This window comes from Bos taurus, chromosome 7, assembly GCF_002263795.3.
Source record: "Bos taurus isolate L1 Dominette 01449 registration number 42190680 breed Hereford chromosome 7, ARS-UCD2.0, whole genome shotgun sequence".
Classification (NCBI taxonomy): Eukaryota; Metazoa; Chordata; class Mammalia; order Artiodactyla; family Bovidae; genus Bos; species Bos taurus.
The window spans coordinates 86647834-86663261 of NC_037334.1; the positions used below are offsets into that span (position 1 = coordinate 86647834).

General features: G+C 37.8%; 1 pseudogene; it reads left to right on the top strand.

The window, feature by feature from the left end:
- The first annotated feature begins 2849 nt into the window (after positions 1-2849).
- Positions 2850-4607, top strand: LOC781048 (S-adenosylmethionine decarboxylase proenzyme-like; annotated as a pseudogene).
- Positions 4608-15428: the final 10821 nt, after the last annotated feature.

Below are 15428 nucleotides of genomic sequence, written 5' to 3' on the forward strand. Positions count from 1 at the left end.
AACTTTGTATATTATATTTTAAAAAGGCCGTTCATAAGCTCTTCAGTAATTCTAAATGTTATTCAGAAAAAAAATGATTAAACAATATAGCATGTGTGCTTAGTCAGTTGTGTCTGACTCTTTGCGACCCCATGGACTATAGTCCACCAGGTTCTTCTGTCCCTGGGGATACTCCAGGCAAGAGGACTGGAGGGTGTTGCCATGTCCCTCTCAAGGGGATCTTCCCAACCTAGGGATCAAACCCAAGTGTTCTGCACAGCAGGTGGATTGTTTACCATCTGAGCCACCAAGGAAGCCCATGGTGTTTAAAGGATAATGCTATGCCATGCTATGCTAAGTCACTTCAGTCGTGTCCGACTCTGTATGACCCCATAGACGGTAGCCTAGCAGGCTCCCCCGTCCCTGGGATTCTCCAGGCAAGAATACTGGAGTGGCTTGCCATTTCCTTCTCCAATGCATGAAAGTGAAAAGTGAAAGTGAAGTCGCTCAGTTGTGTCCGACTATTAGCGACCCCATGGACTGCAGCCTACCAGGCTCCTCTGTCCATGGGATTTTCCAGGCAAGAGTACTGGAGTGGGGTGCCATCAATTCAGTGGCATATATGATTGGAGGAATTGAGAAAAAAATAATAGATACTAGGGTGAGGCTATCAGTAAACTTATTTTTTAATGATACTGTTTTAATGTTAATTTTATCATATAAAAGACATGTTTGGGATCCAACTCTCCATTGTATGACTCAATGACATGTTTACTTGTTAAATTATCTGACTCATTCTCTCTGGTACAGCACAAATGTGTGAAAGAAGAGTAAGCAGGGAAAATCTAATAAATTCAACTCCAGGGGGTTATTTAGACACTACTGTTTGTGCTTGGTGTCCATTTGCAGAAAATACCATATTATTTCTTGCAGAAAAATACGACATTAGGTAATAAATGAGAGTATAAAAAAGAAAAAAAGTGCAGATAAAGAGATGCGGTGACAAAAAGCAGAATAGAGGAGAGCAAAGAAAGCTCTGTGTCCTGGTGTGTTTAACATTCCACCACGGGGAGAGCAGTGATTCAGTCCTGAAAACACAGATTGAGAGCTTTTCAGATGCAAGACTGTGGAACTCACTTTCAGCCCTTCTTCTCCTCTCACAGAAACCTACTTGGATTTTCCGTCATGGAATCTCGCTTCTAGAACAATGCTGAGGAATATTTCCTCCCATGTGAGGAGTAGTAAGACTGTATTTTAAAGGACAGCATGTTAACTTTTCTTCCATAAACATTCAAAAAATGGAATATTGCATAGACATCTGATATATAAATAAATTAATAACAACAGCAGAATAGTAAAAACTTATAAGACTAAACTTCAGAACTTGTAATAATTTCAACAGAAACTCACCATGACTGGTTTTCCAAGATACATTATTTTAAAGTTTTAAAAAGTTGGTTTCACATTTTTTTAATGAGTCCACTTGATAAACTAATAGTTCAAATAGGGTTGCAGAAAGTTTACATTATCAAAGCACCATAAAACATGCAAAGCAATTGATAGCATCCTTGTAAATCACTTTTATTTATAACTGAAAGTAACTACAAAGGTTTAATTTATGATTTTGACTCCAATTATAGTGAGCTTGTAACTCTGAGAATGGAAAAGCAAAGCCAAACAAAGTAAGCTCATATTTTAGGATTGCAAATAAATGGAAATGAATGGGCTATATCTAGGTAGTATACATTTACTCTAAACATCTCCAACTACTTCTAAACATGTAGTGCTTAGCACTTACTAAAATGAGTTAGTGTTTCTTCCTTTTAGTGACAGTCAGAACAAAGAAAGATTTGGAAACTAGACCTCTGTTCCTCAGAAAAATGCAATTAATCAGAATACCTCAGTTGTCAGTATTCTTCTAATGGCTTAATTTATCCATTGTTACAGGATTATCATAGAAATCAGTGGAACACATTCTCACATTTTTCCCTTGCTAATGTGGAAATATCTGAAAACATCTAAGTCATTTAGAGAGAGGTAGGTTTCTCTAAGTTGATGAATACTGATGTGCTTTTTACAAATTTTATTTATATTTTATTGAAATAAAGTTGATCTGCAAGGTTGTTTTTATTGTTGTACAGCAAAGTGACTAAGTTATGCATATATATAAAACATACATCTACATATATTCTTTTTCATATTCTTTTCCATTAGGGTTTATCACAGGACTCTGAATATAGTTCCCTCTGCTCTACAGTAGGGCCTTTTTGTTGATCCATTCTATATAAACACCAGTTTTCATCTGCTAATCCCAAACTCCCAATACATCTCTGTCCCACCTGCAGTCCCCTGGCAACCACCAGCCTATTCTCTGTGTCCCTCATTCTGTTTCTGTTTCATAGAGAGGTTCATTTATGTCATTTTTTCGATTTCACATGTAAGTGATATCATATGGTGTTTGAATTTCTCTTCCTGACTTCACTTACTGTGTTAATCTCTAGTTGCATCCATGTTGCTGCAAATGGCATTATGAAATACTTTCTTGGGAAAAGCGCAAACCTTTGAGGGACTACTAACTAGTGGAACTTAAAACAATGTCACAGAAACATTTAATTATGTATAGAGTTAGTGTGGTTTTCATTGTTTTTCTTCCAAAATACCTATTCAATACAGTTAAAGCAATGAAACAAACAGCTAATCAATAAAGCAGTAAGAAGAGTAAGTTCAGTGACTTCACTTTTGTCTTTAAAAGTCACTCCTTTGATTCCTCAGGTTCAGTCAAATTGTTATTATTCCATTCACTATAGTTATTCGTTAAGGAGCGAGGTTTAGCAAATAATTCCTGAGCATACATTTAAAATGCAGGGGTTGGCTCCCACAGTATGGCCGGCGACATTAGCTAGCGCTCGCTCTACTCTCTCTAACGGGGAAACAGCGGACTACAAGAGACTGAGCTGTATCTGCCTGTATTTCCAACAGACTTACATTCAACGTTCGCTCACCCACACACACAAAGCCGGGAAAATTTTATTAATCCTTTTATTTTTTAAAGTTAATATAAAATTATAGCAAAAAAAAAGAAGGAACCTGAACTTTAGTAACACAGCTGAACAATCCGCAGCGGCGGTGGCGGGAGAAGAGATTTAATTTAGTTGATTTTCTGTGGTTGTTGGTTGTTCGCTAGTCTCACGGTGATGGAAGCTGCACATTTTTTCGAAGGGACCAAGAAACTGCTGGAGATTTGGTTCTCCAGGCAATAACCCGACGCAAACCAAGGAACTGGGGATCTTCCCACCATCCCAAGATCCGAGTGGGACATACTTTTGAAGGATGTGCAATGTTCAATCATAAGTGTGACAAAAACTGACAAGCACGAAGCTTATGTACTCAGTGAGAGTAGCACGTTTGCCTCCAAGAGACGTTTCACTTTGAAGACATGTGGTACCACCCTCTTGCTGAAAGCACTGGTTCCCCTGTTGAAACTTGCTAGGGATTCCAGTGGGTTTGACTCAATTCAAAGCTTCTTTTATTCTCGTAAGAATTTCATGAAGCCTTCTCACCAAAGGTACCCACACTGGAATTTCCAGGAAGAAATAGAGTTCCTTAATGCAATTTTCCCAAATGGAGCAGCATATTGTATGGGACCCATGAATTCTGACTGTTGGTACTTGTATACTTTGGATTTCCCAGAGAGTAGGGTAATCAATCAGCCAGATCAAACCCTGGAAATTCTGATGAGTGAGCTTGACCCAGCAGTTATGGACCAGTTCTACATGAAAGATGGTGTTGCTGCAAAGGATGTCACTCCTGAGAGTGGAATTCGTGACCTGATACCAGGTTCTGTCATTGATGCCACAATGTTCAATCCTTGTGGGTATTCAATGAATGGGATGAAATCGGATGGAACTTATTGGACTATTCACATCACTCCAGAACCAGAATTTTCTTATGTTAGCTTTAAAACAAACTTAAGTCAGACCTCCTATGATGACCTGATCAGGAAAGTTGGGGAAGTCTTCAAGCCAGGAAAATTTGTGACCACCCTGTTTGTAAATCAGAGTTCTAAATGTCGCACAGTGCTTTCCTCGCCCCAGAAGATTGAAGGTTTTAAACGTCTTGATTGCCAGAGCACTTTGTTCAATGATTACAATTTTGTTTTTACCAGTTTTGCTAAGCAGCAGCAACAACAGCAGAGTTGATTAAGAAACATGAACAAAAAACACAAAAAGAGAACACACATAGAAGGTGGTGGCTGCTTTTTAGATATTGATACCAAGGGCCATGCTTTCCATAACCACCACCTTGTAGTTGCAGAAAGCCCTAGATGTAATGATAGTGTAATCATTTTGAATTGTATGCATTATTATATCAAGGAGTTAGATATCTTGCATGAATGCTCTCTTCTGTGTTTAGGTATCCTATGCCACTCTTGCTGTAAAATTGAAGTGCATGTAGAAAAAGCCTTTTACTATATGAAACTTTACAACACTTGTGAAAACAATTCAATTTGGTTTACGCACAGTGTAATATTTCTCCAGGTGTCATCCAAAATTCCCCACAGACAAGGCTTTCGTCCTCATTAGGTGTTGGCCTCAGCCTAGCCATCTGGGACTGTTCTATTAATTGCTGCCAAGGCAATGGCACCCCACTCCAGTACTTTTGCCTGGAAAATCCCATGGACAGAGGAGCCTGGTGGGCTGCAGTCCATGGGGTCGCTAAGAGTCGGAGACGACTGAACGACTTCACTTTCACTTTTCACTTCCATGCATTGGAGAAGGAAATGGCAACCCACTCCAGTGTTCTTGCCTGGAGAATCCCAGGGACGGGGGAGCCTGGTGGGCTGCCGTCTATGGGGTCCCACAGAGTCGGACACGACTGAAGCAACTTAGCAGCAGTAGCAGCAGCAGGATTTTATGTCCAGTTACCTCCACTTTCTAGAACATATTCTCTACTAATGTTATTAAAACCAATTTATACTTCATACAGATGTTTTTGCAACAGCAATTAAAGTTTTTCTTCCATGAGTGGAGTCCTCTAAGAAAACTATCCATTCTGTGTATTTATATTTTAACACTGCTTCCTGTACTTGTATTACTTTGATTCCTTTCGTTACCATGGTGTCTCCCTTCCCAACCACACCCCCTCAATAAAGCAATACACTCTTACACTGTGGGTTTTATACTAATCTATACCCCAGAGGGGGAAGGCAGGAGTAGACCCTAGGCTTAATTTTCTTTTAAGGTCAATGGAGTTTGACATTTTTCATTGCCATGAGCTCTTTTGGAATAAACTATTGTTGATTAGCAAAGAAGGCGTAGATTGGTACTAGGGAATACTGGCAGAACTAACTGTATGGAAACTGTGCCATTTGGTGTCCCCCATTAAATGAAATGAGCTTCTAAAAAAAAAAAAAAATGCAGGGGTTTTCTTCTGCTTCCTCCTACAGAAACATGACTTCAGACATGCCCTCTTTCTTCAAATGTCTTTAATTAATGTGCTTGCCCCTTCCTATGTTCATAAAAATTTATTGACAAATATACCACCTTTGATATAGTCCCATTAATTGTTCCTGTGCCTGGAAAATTAGAATCTAAATCCACAAAACAGTCTCAACTATATATGTTTCTCTACACATTGATAAGTTTCATTCATCTAAACAAATTATTTTTTGTTTTCTAATTCTACTTATGAATTTCATGTAGACATGTCTTTGACTTCAGAGGTTACTTTTGCATTTGAGCATTGAAAATTTCAATAATTGGTGCTTAGGAAAAAATTAATTCTCCTTTTAAAACTCTTAAGATAAGCTTAGTGGAACTCATCAAAAATGAAACATTAATTGATGATTTAAACATTAAAATGATTTGCTACTCATTATTAAAAATGAAATTTTAACTTTTTACAGACATTATAGGAGTTCAATAAAATACTAAAAGCATAGATATTGTGTGTCCAGAATACAAACTGGAAAAAGGAAGAACAATGTCTACCTGATGCTTTTTACCCAACTAGACTAATGCTAGTTGTGGCTTAGATTTAACTATTAGTTAAATAGTTAATAATATTTAACTAAATAGTTAAATTTAACTATTTAGTTAAACTCCTGATTGATTGGAGTTTATACTAATTAGCTTAAATAAAACAGATAAAATAAATAAAACAGATTTAAAAATTATCATAGAATGAAATCGTTGTGGGTGTACTTCACCTTAAGTATCTATAGATGGTGCCAATATGACATTCAAATCCCCTAGAAGAAATCTAAAAGTCTAATGAACATACTTAAACTTATCTTCACTAATCTGAAAAACAGGCTATAACCAACTAAATATGATTTTTTATTTATCACTGAGTCACAATTTTTCTATCAAATTTCATGAGCTTCAATCACCTTCTGTATTCAGGACATAGGAATGAATTCTTGTAGGCTTGGCCAAGGAATTAGAAAAACTAGCAAACCACAAAAAGTCAACAAATCATACTTCAATAAATTTTTATGTATTTCCCCATGTACAGACCAAAGTAAAAAATCTTACATTCTATTTATATAGACTCTAAGTGGAATGTAATTGCTGAGAAATTATATAGACTCTAACGGTTAAGGAAACTTTGAAGATTAACTGTCTATTTTTCTTTATAAGGACACTGAATCCCAAGATGACTGTAATATTTCCATTTTTTCTTCAGCTGGTTTTCAGTAGAAACAGAATTAGAACTCCCATTCCTTAGCTGAAACCCACTGTCCATGCAGCATCCTGAGTAGTCTTATTGGAGTCTCTCTGTCTTTCTTTGTCTCTATTACAAATATTCTCTGAAAGTGTCTTTAATGCTTTCTTTTTCAGAAACATCAAAGTTGTAACTTCCTGCTTGGCCGATTCTAGCTAGTACCTGAAGTGTTCCTCAAATTGGTCTATTAAAAAGTAGAAAGTTAGTCTGTTCCCAAATGGCTTATCTAAGTATTTTCTTAAAAGAAGAGATTTTTTTTAATCACACAGTGGGACTATAAAGAATCCTACCCTGTTTTGCATTAACCTAGATAATAAAACTGGCACCCCACTCTAGTACTCTTGCCTGGAAAACCCCATGGACGGAGGAGCCTGGTGGGCTGCAGTCCATGGGGTCGCTAAGAGTCAGACACGACTGAGCGACTTCACTTTCACTTTTCACTTTCATGCATTGGAGAAGGAAATGGCAACCCACTCCAGTGATCTTGCCTAAAGAATCCCAGGGACGGCGGAGCCTGGTGGGCTGCCGTCTATGGGGTTGCACAGAGTCGGACACGACTGAAGCGACTTAGCAGCAGCAGCAGCAGGTAATAAAACTAAAGAGAAAGTGACCATGCAGCAGCAAAATGTTTATTAAAATCTTGTTTTAAATGTGTTAATGTTTCCAGCAAGCATACAAAGTAGGTCAAATGTTATCAAATTGTCTGTATTAAACCATCTGTCAAATGACACCTTAATTCAGTTCATTTCAGTTGCTCAGTCGTGTCCGACTCTTTGCGACCCCATGAACTACAGCACGCCAGGCCTCCCTGTCCATCACCAACTCCCAGAGTCCACCCAAACCCATGTCCATTGTGTTGGTGATGCCATCCAACCATCTCATCCTCTGTCGTCCCCTTCTCCTCCTGCCCTCAATCTTTCCCAGCATCAGGGTCTTTTCAAATGAGTCAGCTCTCCGCATCAGGTGGCCAAAGTATTGGAGTTTCAGCTTCAACATCAGTCCCTCCAATGAACACCCAGGACTGATCTCCAGTGTCTATAATTAGAGCCCATGGTTAAAAAAATAAAAGAGAGCATCATGTATTCTGCACACAAATTTCCAATCTTTCATCTGCTGAGTCAAACATTTCACAAAGGGAAAAGACCCAAGTATTGATTCTTATAGCAATAAAACTTCATGCTGTTATTTCTTGATCTCTGCTGAGTGCAATTTAGAATTAGCTTTCCCCCTCATAAATTCAATGACTTTTAGCTACGGCCTGCTTCTTTGAGAACTTCATACTACATTGTTTCATTCCTGAAAATTTCCCTCCACTTTTCCCCAGAAACCATATACATATAAACCAACCTTATTCCTTCACACATGAAGAGAAGGGGTGGGGGAGAAAGAGAAAACCTCCTTCCGTCATAGGAATGAAATAAAATAAAATGTCATCAAGTATTAATACTATATTAAAGGAAAATGGTGTTCATGGTTTTCAAAATGTTCCCTGATAGTTCTTGACCAGATTTTATTAAATCTTAGATATTTTCCAAGATACATACTTGTAATCCAAACAGCCCTTATACAACCCTTGCTATTGTTACTTACCTAAGTGGAGATTATTATGATAAAAATAAAGTACAGTTATCTTCGAACAGCAGAGCAAAACTAAAAAAAGAAAAACTTCATAAGCTTAAACTTTAATTGCTTTGAAGGTGATTTGTTGTATAAACTTAATAACTGGCATTATATCAAAGACATTAAAACAGTTTTCAACCTAAATATTTTTTTTGTCCAAAGAAACTGAACAGTTTCACTTGAAAAAAACTGAAGATGAGTCTTCGTTTTCACTCATCTTCTCATTAGATTAGATAGTTGCACTGGCTTTCTTTTTAAGCTTTCATCAATCTTCTTTTTACTATATAGTAAACAAACAGGAAAATAGAAAACCTCCATAGTAAATATAATGGCTTGCCATAAACCCCAGAAATCAGGCAACAGATCAAAGCTCATAATCTGTCTTACAACCACCTCCCTCCTTGAAGTAATACAGCCCCTCATTAGTGATAATGTTTGAGTCCACCAAAATAAAAATGAAATTTTTTCCTGCTTTCTTTAGAAGTGATTATTCAATATTTTGTTAATGAGGGCTGTATGTTGGCCATTTTGGAAGCATCTAGTATATACTGCTAAGAGTCCTTAACAATACAAGCATTATTTATGTGGGAGTTAAATTGTTTTGTTTTACTTTGACTATGAATAATAAAGAAGTGTTTTCTGAAAATATCATTGATAGTGAAAAAAGTATTTTTCTTTGCTTCTGGTCCATGTAAAAATCTAGGAAAGTGACTTGTCATTTGGACAGAAAGAACAATTAGCCCTCACTGTCTATATCATCAGTGGCTATGTGCTGCACTCTTTTCTTTCTTTGTTTTAAAACTTTGGTTACGTTTTCTGGTAGCAAGAGATACAAGTATTTTTTTTTCTCACTTTCCTGGAAAGAACTGTTCATAAGTAAATTGTGTAAACTGTAAACTGCTAAGAGATGACTAAGTGATTATTTTATGTAAATCTCCCATAGTCTCAGTTTTATACTTGCTAAATTTTAGGAGTTTGATATTTAGCTTTGAAAAATGAGATGCTAGAAGGTTAGGAGAAAGTATCTGGGGGGAGATGGATGGCACTACTATGTGCTATAATAATTTATTTTTCCTCTTTAGAAAGTAAGAAATGTATGGATTTTATAACAATGTTTCTGAACTTTAATTAATATAAGAATCATCTGAGATGCTTGTTACAAATTTTTTTCAACTCCTTGTTAAATTTTTTTTGTCAACTCAAATGCAGTAAATCAAAGTCTTGGGGGCCAGGAAGTAATTTTGATACAGATGGCCAAATATGACTTTTAAAATTCTAACCAACTCTTTACCCCTCTGCTGTCAAGATGGCTACAGAAATATGCTAAGGCTGTCTGTCTTTAGCAGTCTGGTCCAGTGGTTCCATGACTCCGGTTTCCTACTAGATGTACCAGGGAGAGTTGATGACCACAACACAGATCAACTGAGTCAGACTATTTGGAGATGAATCTGATGCACACACAGCTCTATGTATTCCTGACCTAGAACAGACTGCTGAGGACTGGCAGGAGTAACACAGTTTTGGAACGATGTTCTCCTGAAATACTGGGTGTGAAATCCCAGAAATACCTGCCAACACCATAAGAGTAACTAAAGATAGGCAAAAAATATTAGATTGGCCAAGAAATCCATTCTGGTTTTCCATAACATCATATGGGAAAAAAACCCAAATGAACTTTTTGGCCAACCCAATAATTGATATCATCTAAAGTCAGAGGCATATTGAAATATACCCCAGGTTTCTTCTTCAAAAGATGAGACTCATAATTTCCTTTTGGATTGGTATAAACACACGTAGAGAAGAGTGAACTTAAGCATACTGCTCAGTTTATTGGCATAAAGTGTACAGACTTGTACAACCAGCTCCAGACCAAAAAACAGACAATTAACAAAGGTTCTCATTATTCTCCCTTCCAATCACTGTATCAATAAGGAAAACCACTATCCTGAATTTTAAAAGAATAAATTAATTTTGCTATTTCCTATGCTTTATATAGATGGAACTATACTTTACATAATGGAACTTTCTCTTGCTAGTTTCTTTCCCTTAACAATGTGTTTGCAAACTTCATCAGTATTGTTGCTAAAACTGTATATCACTCATTCACATTCCTATTTATTCTGTGTGTCTGTTCATCAGTTCTATTATGTATTAATATTTTGGTAATTGTAGTTTTTGATGATCATGAATGGTACATTATACATTTTGGAAAACAAATGTATGGTTTTTACTAAATAAACCTATGAGTTGAACTACTTGTTGCTAGAATATTCGTATGTTCCAAAGTTGTACCAATTCACAGTTCCACCAGCATTGTACAAGAATCCAGTTTTTGTCTTCACCAACATTTTTTTTTTGTAATCATATTGGTGGTTATGAAGTATTATTATGTTATATCCTGGATTAATTCACATTTCTCTTATAACTAATGAATTTAAGCATCAGCTTATAAGTTTACTGGCCACTGGAATATCCTTATTCATAAAGTTTCTTCACATCTGGAAATCTGGCCCACTTTTGTTGGGTCATCAATCTTTTTCTTATAGATTTGTAAGGATTCTTTTTATACTCTTGACAGAAGCCTTTTGTCATGCATATGGATTGTGAATATTTTCTCCCAGTGCATAGCTCACCTCTTCACTTCCTTTACAGTAACTTTTAAGGACAGAAATTATCTTTAACATAATACAATTTTTCAACTCTTTTCTTTCATGCTTATACTTCTTCTGTCCTATTTAATATTTCTTGGCCTACTCCAAGGTCATGAAAATGCTCTCATATGTTTTGCTCTAACATCTTATTTTATTAATAAATTGCATTTCAGCAATCCACCTAGAATTGACTTTTGTTTATGTGGTGAGGTAGAAACCAAAGTACTTTTTCTCTGTATAGCTATATTAAACTCAGCACCATTTACTGAAAAGATAAAGCATTCTTTCCTATACATGCAGTATCTTTTCTTTCTTTGATAAATCAAGTGAAAATACACATAATGTTCTATTTATAAATTATTTATCCTGTTCTGTTTGTAGTTTATCTCTGTACCAAATCACATTATATTAGTTATATATTATCTTATAAGTATACTAATGAGCTTATTTTGTGATCATGATGCTAGTGTGTTGAAATAAGAAATTCTGTGGTTGATGTGACTTATGGGGAGTGTGTGGTCTCTGTGTGCGCAAGCACTCACATTTGTGTGTGTTTCACAGAACTACTTGGTCTTTATCTTTTTTTATTATATACAAATAATTTAATTATATAATACTCAAGCTGCCAGATCACATAGAGTTTAAGCATAGCTAATATTTTTGGATATATTTAAAAAGGACAAAGGAACTTTTGCAACTGGACTTCCACGTGCAAGCAAATGATGTAATGGATTAATAAAAAGAAGGCCAGATTTGATAAGGGTTTCCCAACACAATGCTAATATTCCTTGCAAAGCAACTTCTTATCCAGTAAATTGATGAAAGTTCAATAATTTGTCCTTCACAACAAATCTAGCTATAACTCTACCAAATAAAAGCAAGTGGTCATATAATTGATCATGTTGTTAACCTTGAGGGAAGAGATTTTAATTTGCAGCTATATATAAAATATTGCAATCCATTAATGATTCCATGTTCTGCCTAGTAGTCTGTCAATTCTTATAATAAAATAAGATAAAATTCATGAGTTTATTATGTTAAAAGGCATCCAGTCTGAAAGAGGAGTCTTTCGTAGGTTGGAATTTAGAAAATTGAATCAAAATTGCAAAAAAAGCAAGAAAGGAGCCTTACTCAAGCCACACACACACACACACACACACACACACACACACACAAAGAAATGGGGGGAATAAAGGAGTGAATTAACTCTTTTGACTGCTTCTGTAATTACATTTAGTAAGTAAATTATCAGTTGCTGACTTTAGTTTTTTGCATAGACTCAATTAATGCTTGACATGGACGGGTTCTGTGCAAAATAGACTGAATCAGAGAACTGTGTGCAAGTGCTTTTGGGAGAGGGTCTTTGAGAATGATATACCTCCAAGACAGTGAAGGAAGCAATTTAAGGCAAAGAGGACACTTACCCTGTCTCAGTCATTCCCATGCTGCTGCTGCTGCTGCTAAGTCACTTCAGTCGTGTCCGACTCTGTGCAACCCCATAGACGCCCACCAGGCTCCCCCGTCCCTGGGATTCTCCAGGCAAGAACACTGGAGTGGGTTGCCATTTCCTTCTCCAATGCATGAAAGTGAAAAGTGAAAGTGAAGTCGCTCAGTCATGTCCCATAGGGAGCTCTAAAGTTGAGATAGTACTTCAGAAATGTCGGATTTATAGAAAGACCCAGGCCTTTGTGGGCTTCCCTGTGGCTCAGACGGTAAAGAATCCACCTGCATTGCAGGAGACCCTGGTTCAATCCCTGGGTCGGGAAGATCCCCTAGAGAAGAGAATGCCTACCCACTCCAGAATTATTGCCTGGAGAATTCCATTGACAGAGAAGCCTGGCGAGCTGCAGTCCATGGGATCGCAAACAGTCGGACACAATTGAGCGACTAACACATTATCTGGGCCTTTTTGTACCTATGCATAGACCAGTGATTGGATATGAAATGTCCCTTGAGAGAGAGTGGGACCATGGCAAAGGCAGTTCTCCTGGCCGATGGAACTTGCAGGGGAGGCATTCAACTCAGCCATCAGCAGGCAACATTCCCAGCAGGTAGGGAGATGAACGCTTCATCCCAGGTAGACTCTGGTTAGGGAAATACAGTGTCATTCAGATCAGATCAGATCAGATCAGATCAGTCGCTCTGTTGTGTCCGACTCTTTGCGACCCCATGAATCGCAGCACGCCAGGCCTCCCTGTCCATCACCACCTCCCGGAGTTCACCCAGACTCACGTCCATCGAGTCAGTGATGCCATCCAGCCATCTCATCCTCTGTCGTCCCCTTCTCCTCCTGCCCCCAATCCCTCCCAGCATCAGAGTCTTTTCCAATGAGTCAACTTATGACCAACCTAGATAGTATATTCAAAAGCAGAGACATTACTTTGCCGACAAAGGTCCGTCTAGTCAAGGCTATGGTTTTTCCAGTGGTCATGTATGGATGTGAGAGTTGGACTGTGAGGAAGGCTGAGCGCCGAAGAATTGATGCTTTTGAACTGTGGTATTGGAGAAGACTCTTGAGAGTCCTTTGGACTGCAAGGAGATCCAACCAGTCCATTCTGAAGGAGATCAGCCCTGGGATTTCTTTGGAAGGAATGATGCTAAAGCTGAAACTGCAGTGCTTTGGCCACCTCATGCGAAGAGTTGACTCATTGGAAAAGACTCTGATGCATGTCAGCATTACATCTAAAGATCTCTTTAAGAAAACTAAAGATACCAAGAGAACATTTCATACAAAAATGGGCACAATAAAGGACAGAAATGGTGTGGACCTAAGAGAAGAGGAAAATATTAAGAAGAGGTGCCATGAATATACAGAAGGATAATACAAAAAAGATCTTAATGACCCATATAACCATGATCATATGATCACTCACCTAGAGCCAGTCATCCTGGAGTGTCAAGCCAAGTGGGCCTTGGGAAGTATCACTACAAACAAAGCTAGTGGAGGCTATAGAATTCCAGCTTAGCTACTTCAGATCTTAAAAGATGATGCTGTTGAAGTGCTGCATTCAATATGTCAGCAAATTTGGAAGACTCGACAGTGGCCATAGGACTGGCAAAGGTTAGTTTTCATTCCAATCCCAAAGAAGGGCAATGCCAAGGAATGTTCAAACTACTGCACACTTATACCCATTTTACATGCTAGCAAGGTAATGCTCAAAATCTTCCAAGCTAGGCTTCAACAGTATGTGAACCCAGAACTTCCAGATGTACAAGCTGAATTTAGAAAAGGCAGAGGAACCAGAGACCAAATCGCTAACTTCTGTTGAATCATAGAAAAAGCAAGAAATTTCCAGAAAAACATTTACCTCTGTTTCACCGAGTACACTAAAGCCTTTGACTGTGTGGATCACAACAAACTGTGGAAAATTCTGAAAGAGATGGGAATATTAGACTATGTTACCTGCATCCTGAGAAATCTATATGCAGGTCAAGAAGCAACAGTTAGAACTGGACATGAACAATGGACTGGTTCCAAATTGGGAAAGGAGTATGTCAAGGCTGTATATTGTCACCCTGCTTATTTAACTTATATGCAGAGTACATCATGAGAAACTCTGGGCTGGATGAAGCACAAGCTGGAATCAAGACTGCTGGAAGAAATATCAATAGTCTCAGATATGCATATGACACCACTCTTATGACAGAAAGCAAAGAGAAACTAAAAACCTCTTGATGAAGGTGAAAGAGGAGAATGAAAAAGATCGCTTAAAACTCAGTTTTCAAAAAACTAAGATCATGGGATCTGGTCCCACCACTCCATGACAAATAGATGGGGAAACAATGGAAACAGTGACAGACTTCATTTTCTTAGGCTCCAAAATCACTGCAGATGGTGACCACAGCCATGAAATTAAAAGACGCTTGCTGCTTGGAAGAAAAGCTATGACCAACCTAGATAGCGTATTCAAAAGCAGAGACATTACTTTGCCAACAAAGGTCCATCTAGTCAAAGCTATGGACTTTTCCAATAGTCATATATGGATATAAGAGTTGAATCATAAAGATGGCTGAGTGCTGAGAATTGATGCTTTTGAACTGTGGTGTTAGAGAAGACTTTTGAGGGTCCTTTGGACTGCAAGGAAATAAAACCAGTCAATCCTAAAGGAAATCAACCCTGAATATTCATTGGAAGAACTGATACTGAAGCACCAATACTTTGGTCACCTAATGCGAAGAGATAACTAATTGGAAAAGACCTTGATACTGGGAAAGATTGAAGGCAGGGGAAGAAGTGGATGACAGAGGATGAGATGGTTGGATGGCATCACCAACTCAACAGACATGAGTTTGAGTAAGCTCTGGGAGATGATGAAGGACAGGGAAGCCTGGTGTGTTGCAGTTCATGAGATCACAAAGAGTCGTACATGACTGAGTGAAGTGAACTGAATTGCACCTTTGGAATCCACTTGTCTCACATAATAAATTTACTTCATATACAGTTCCTCCAGG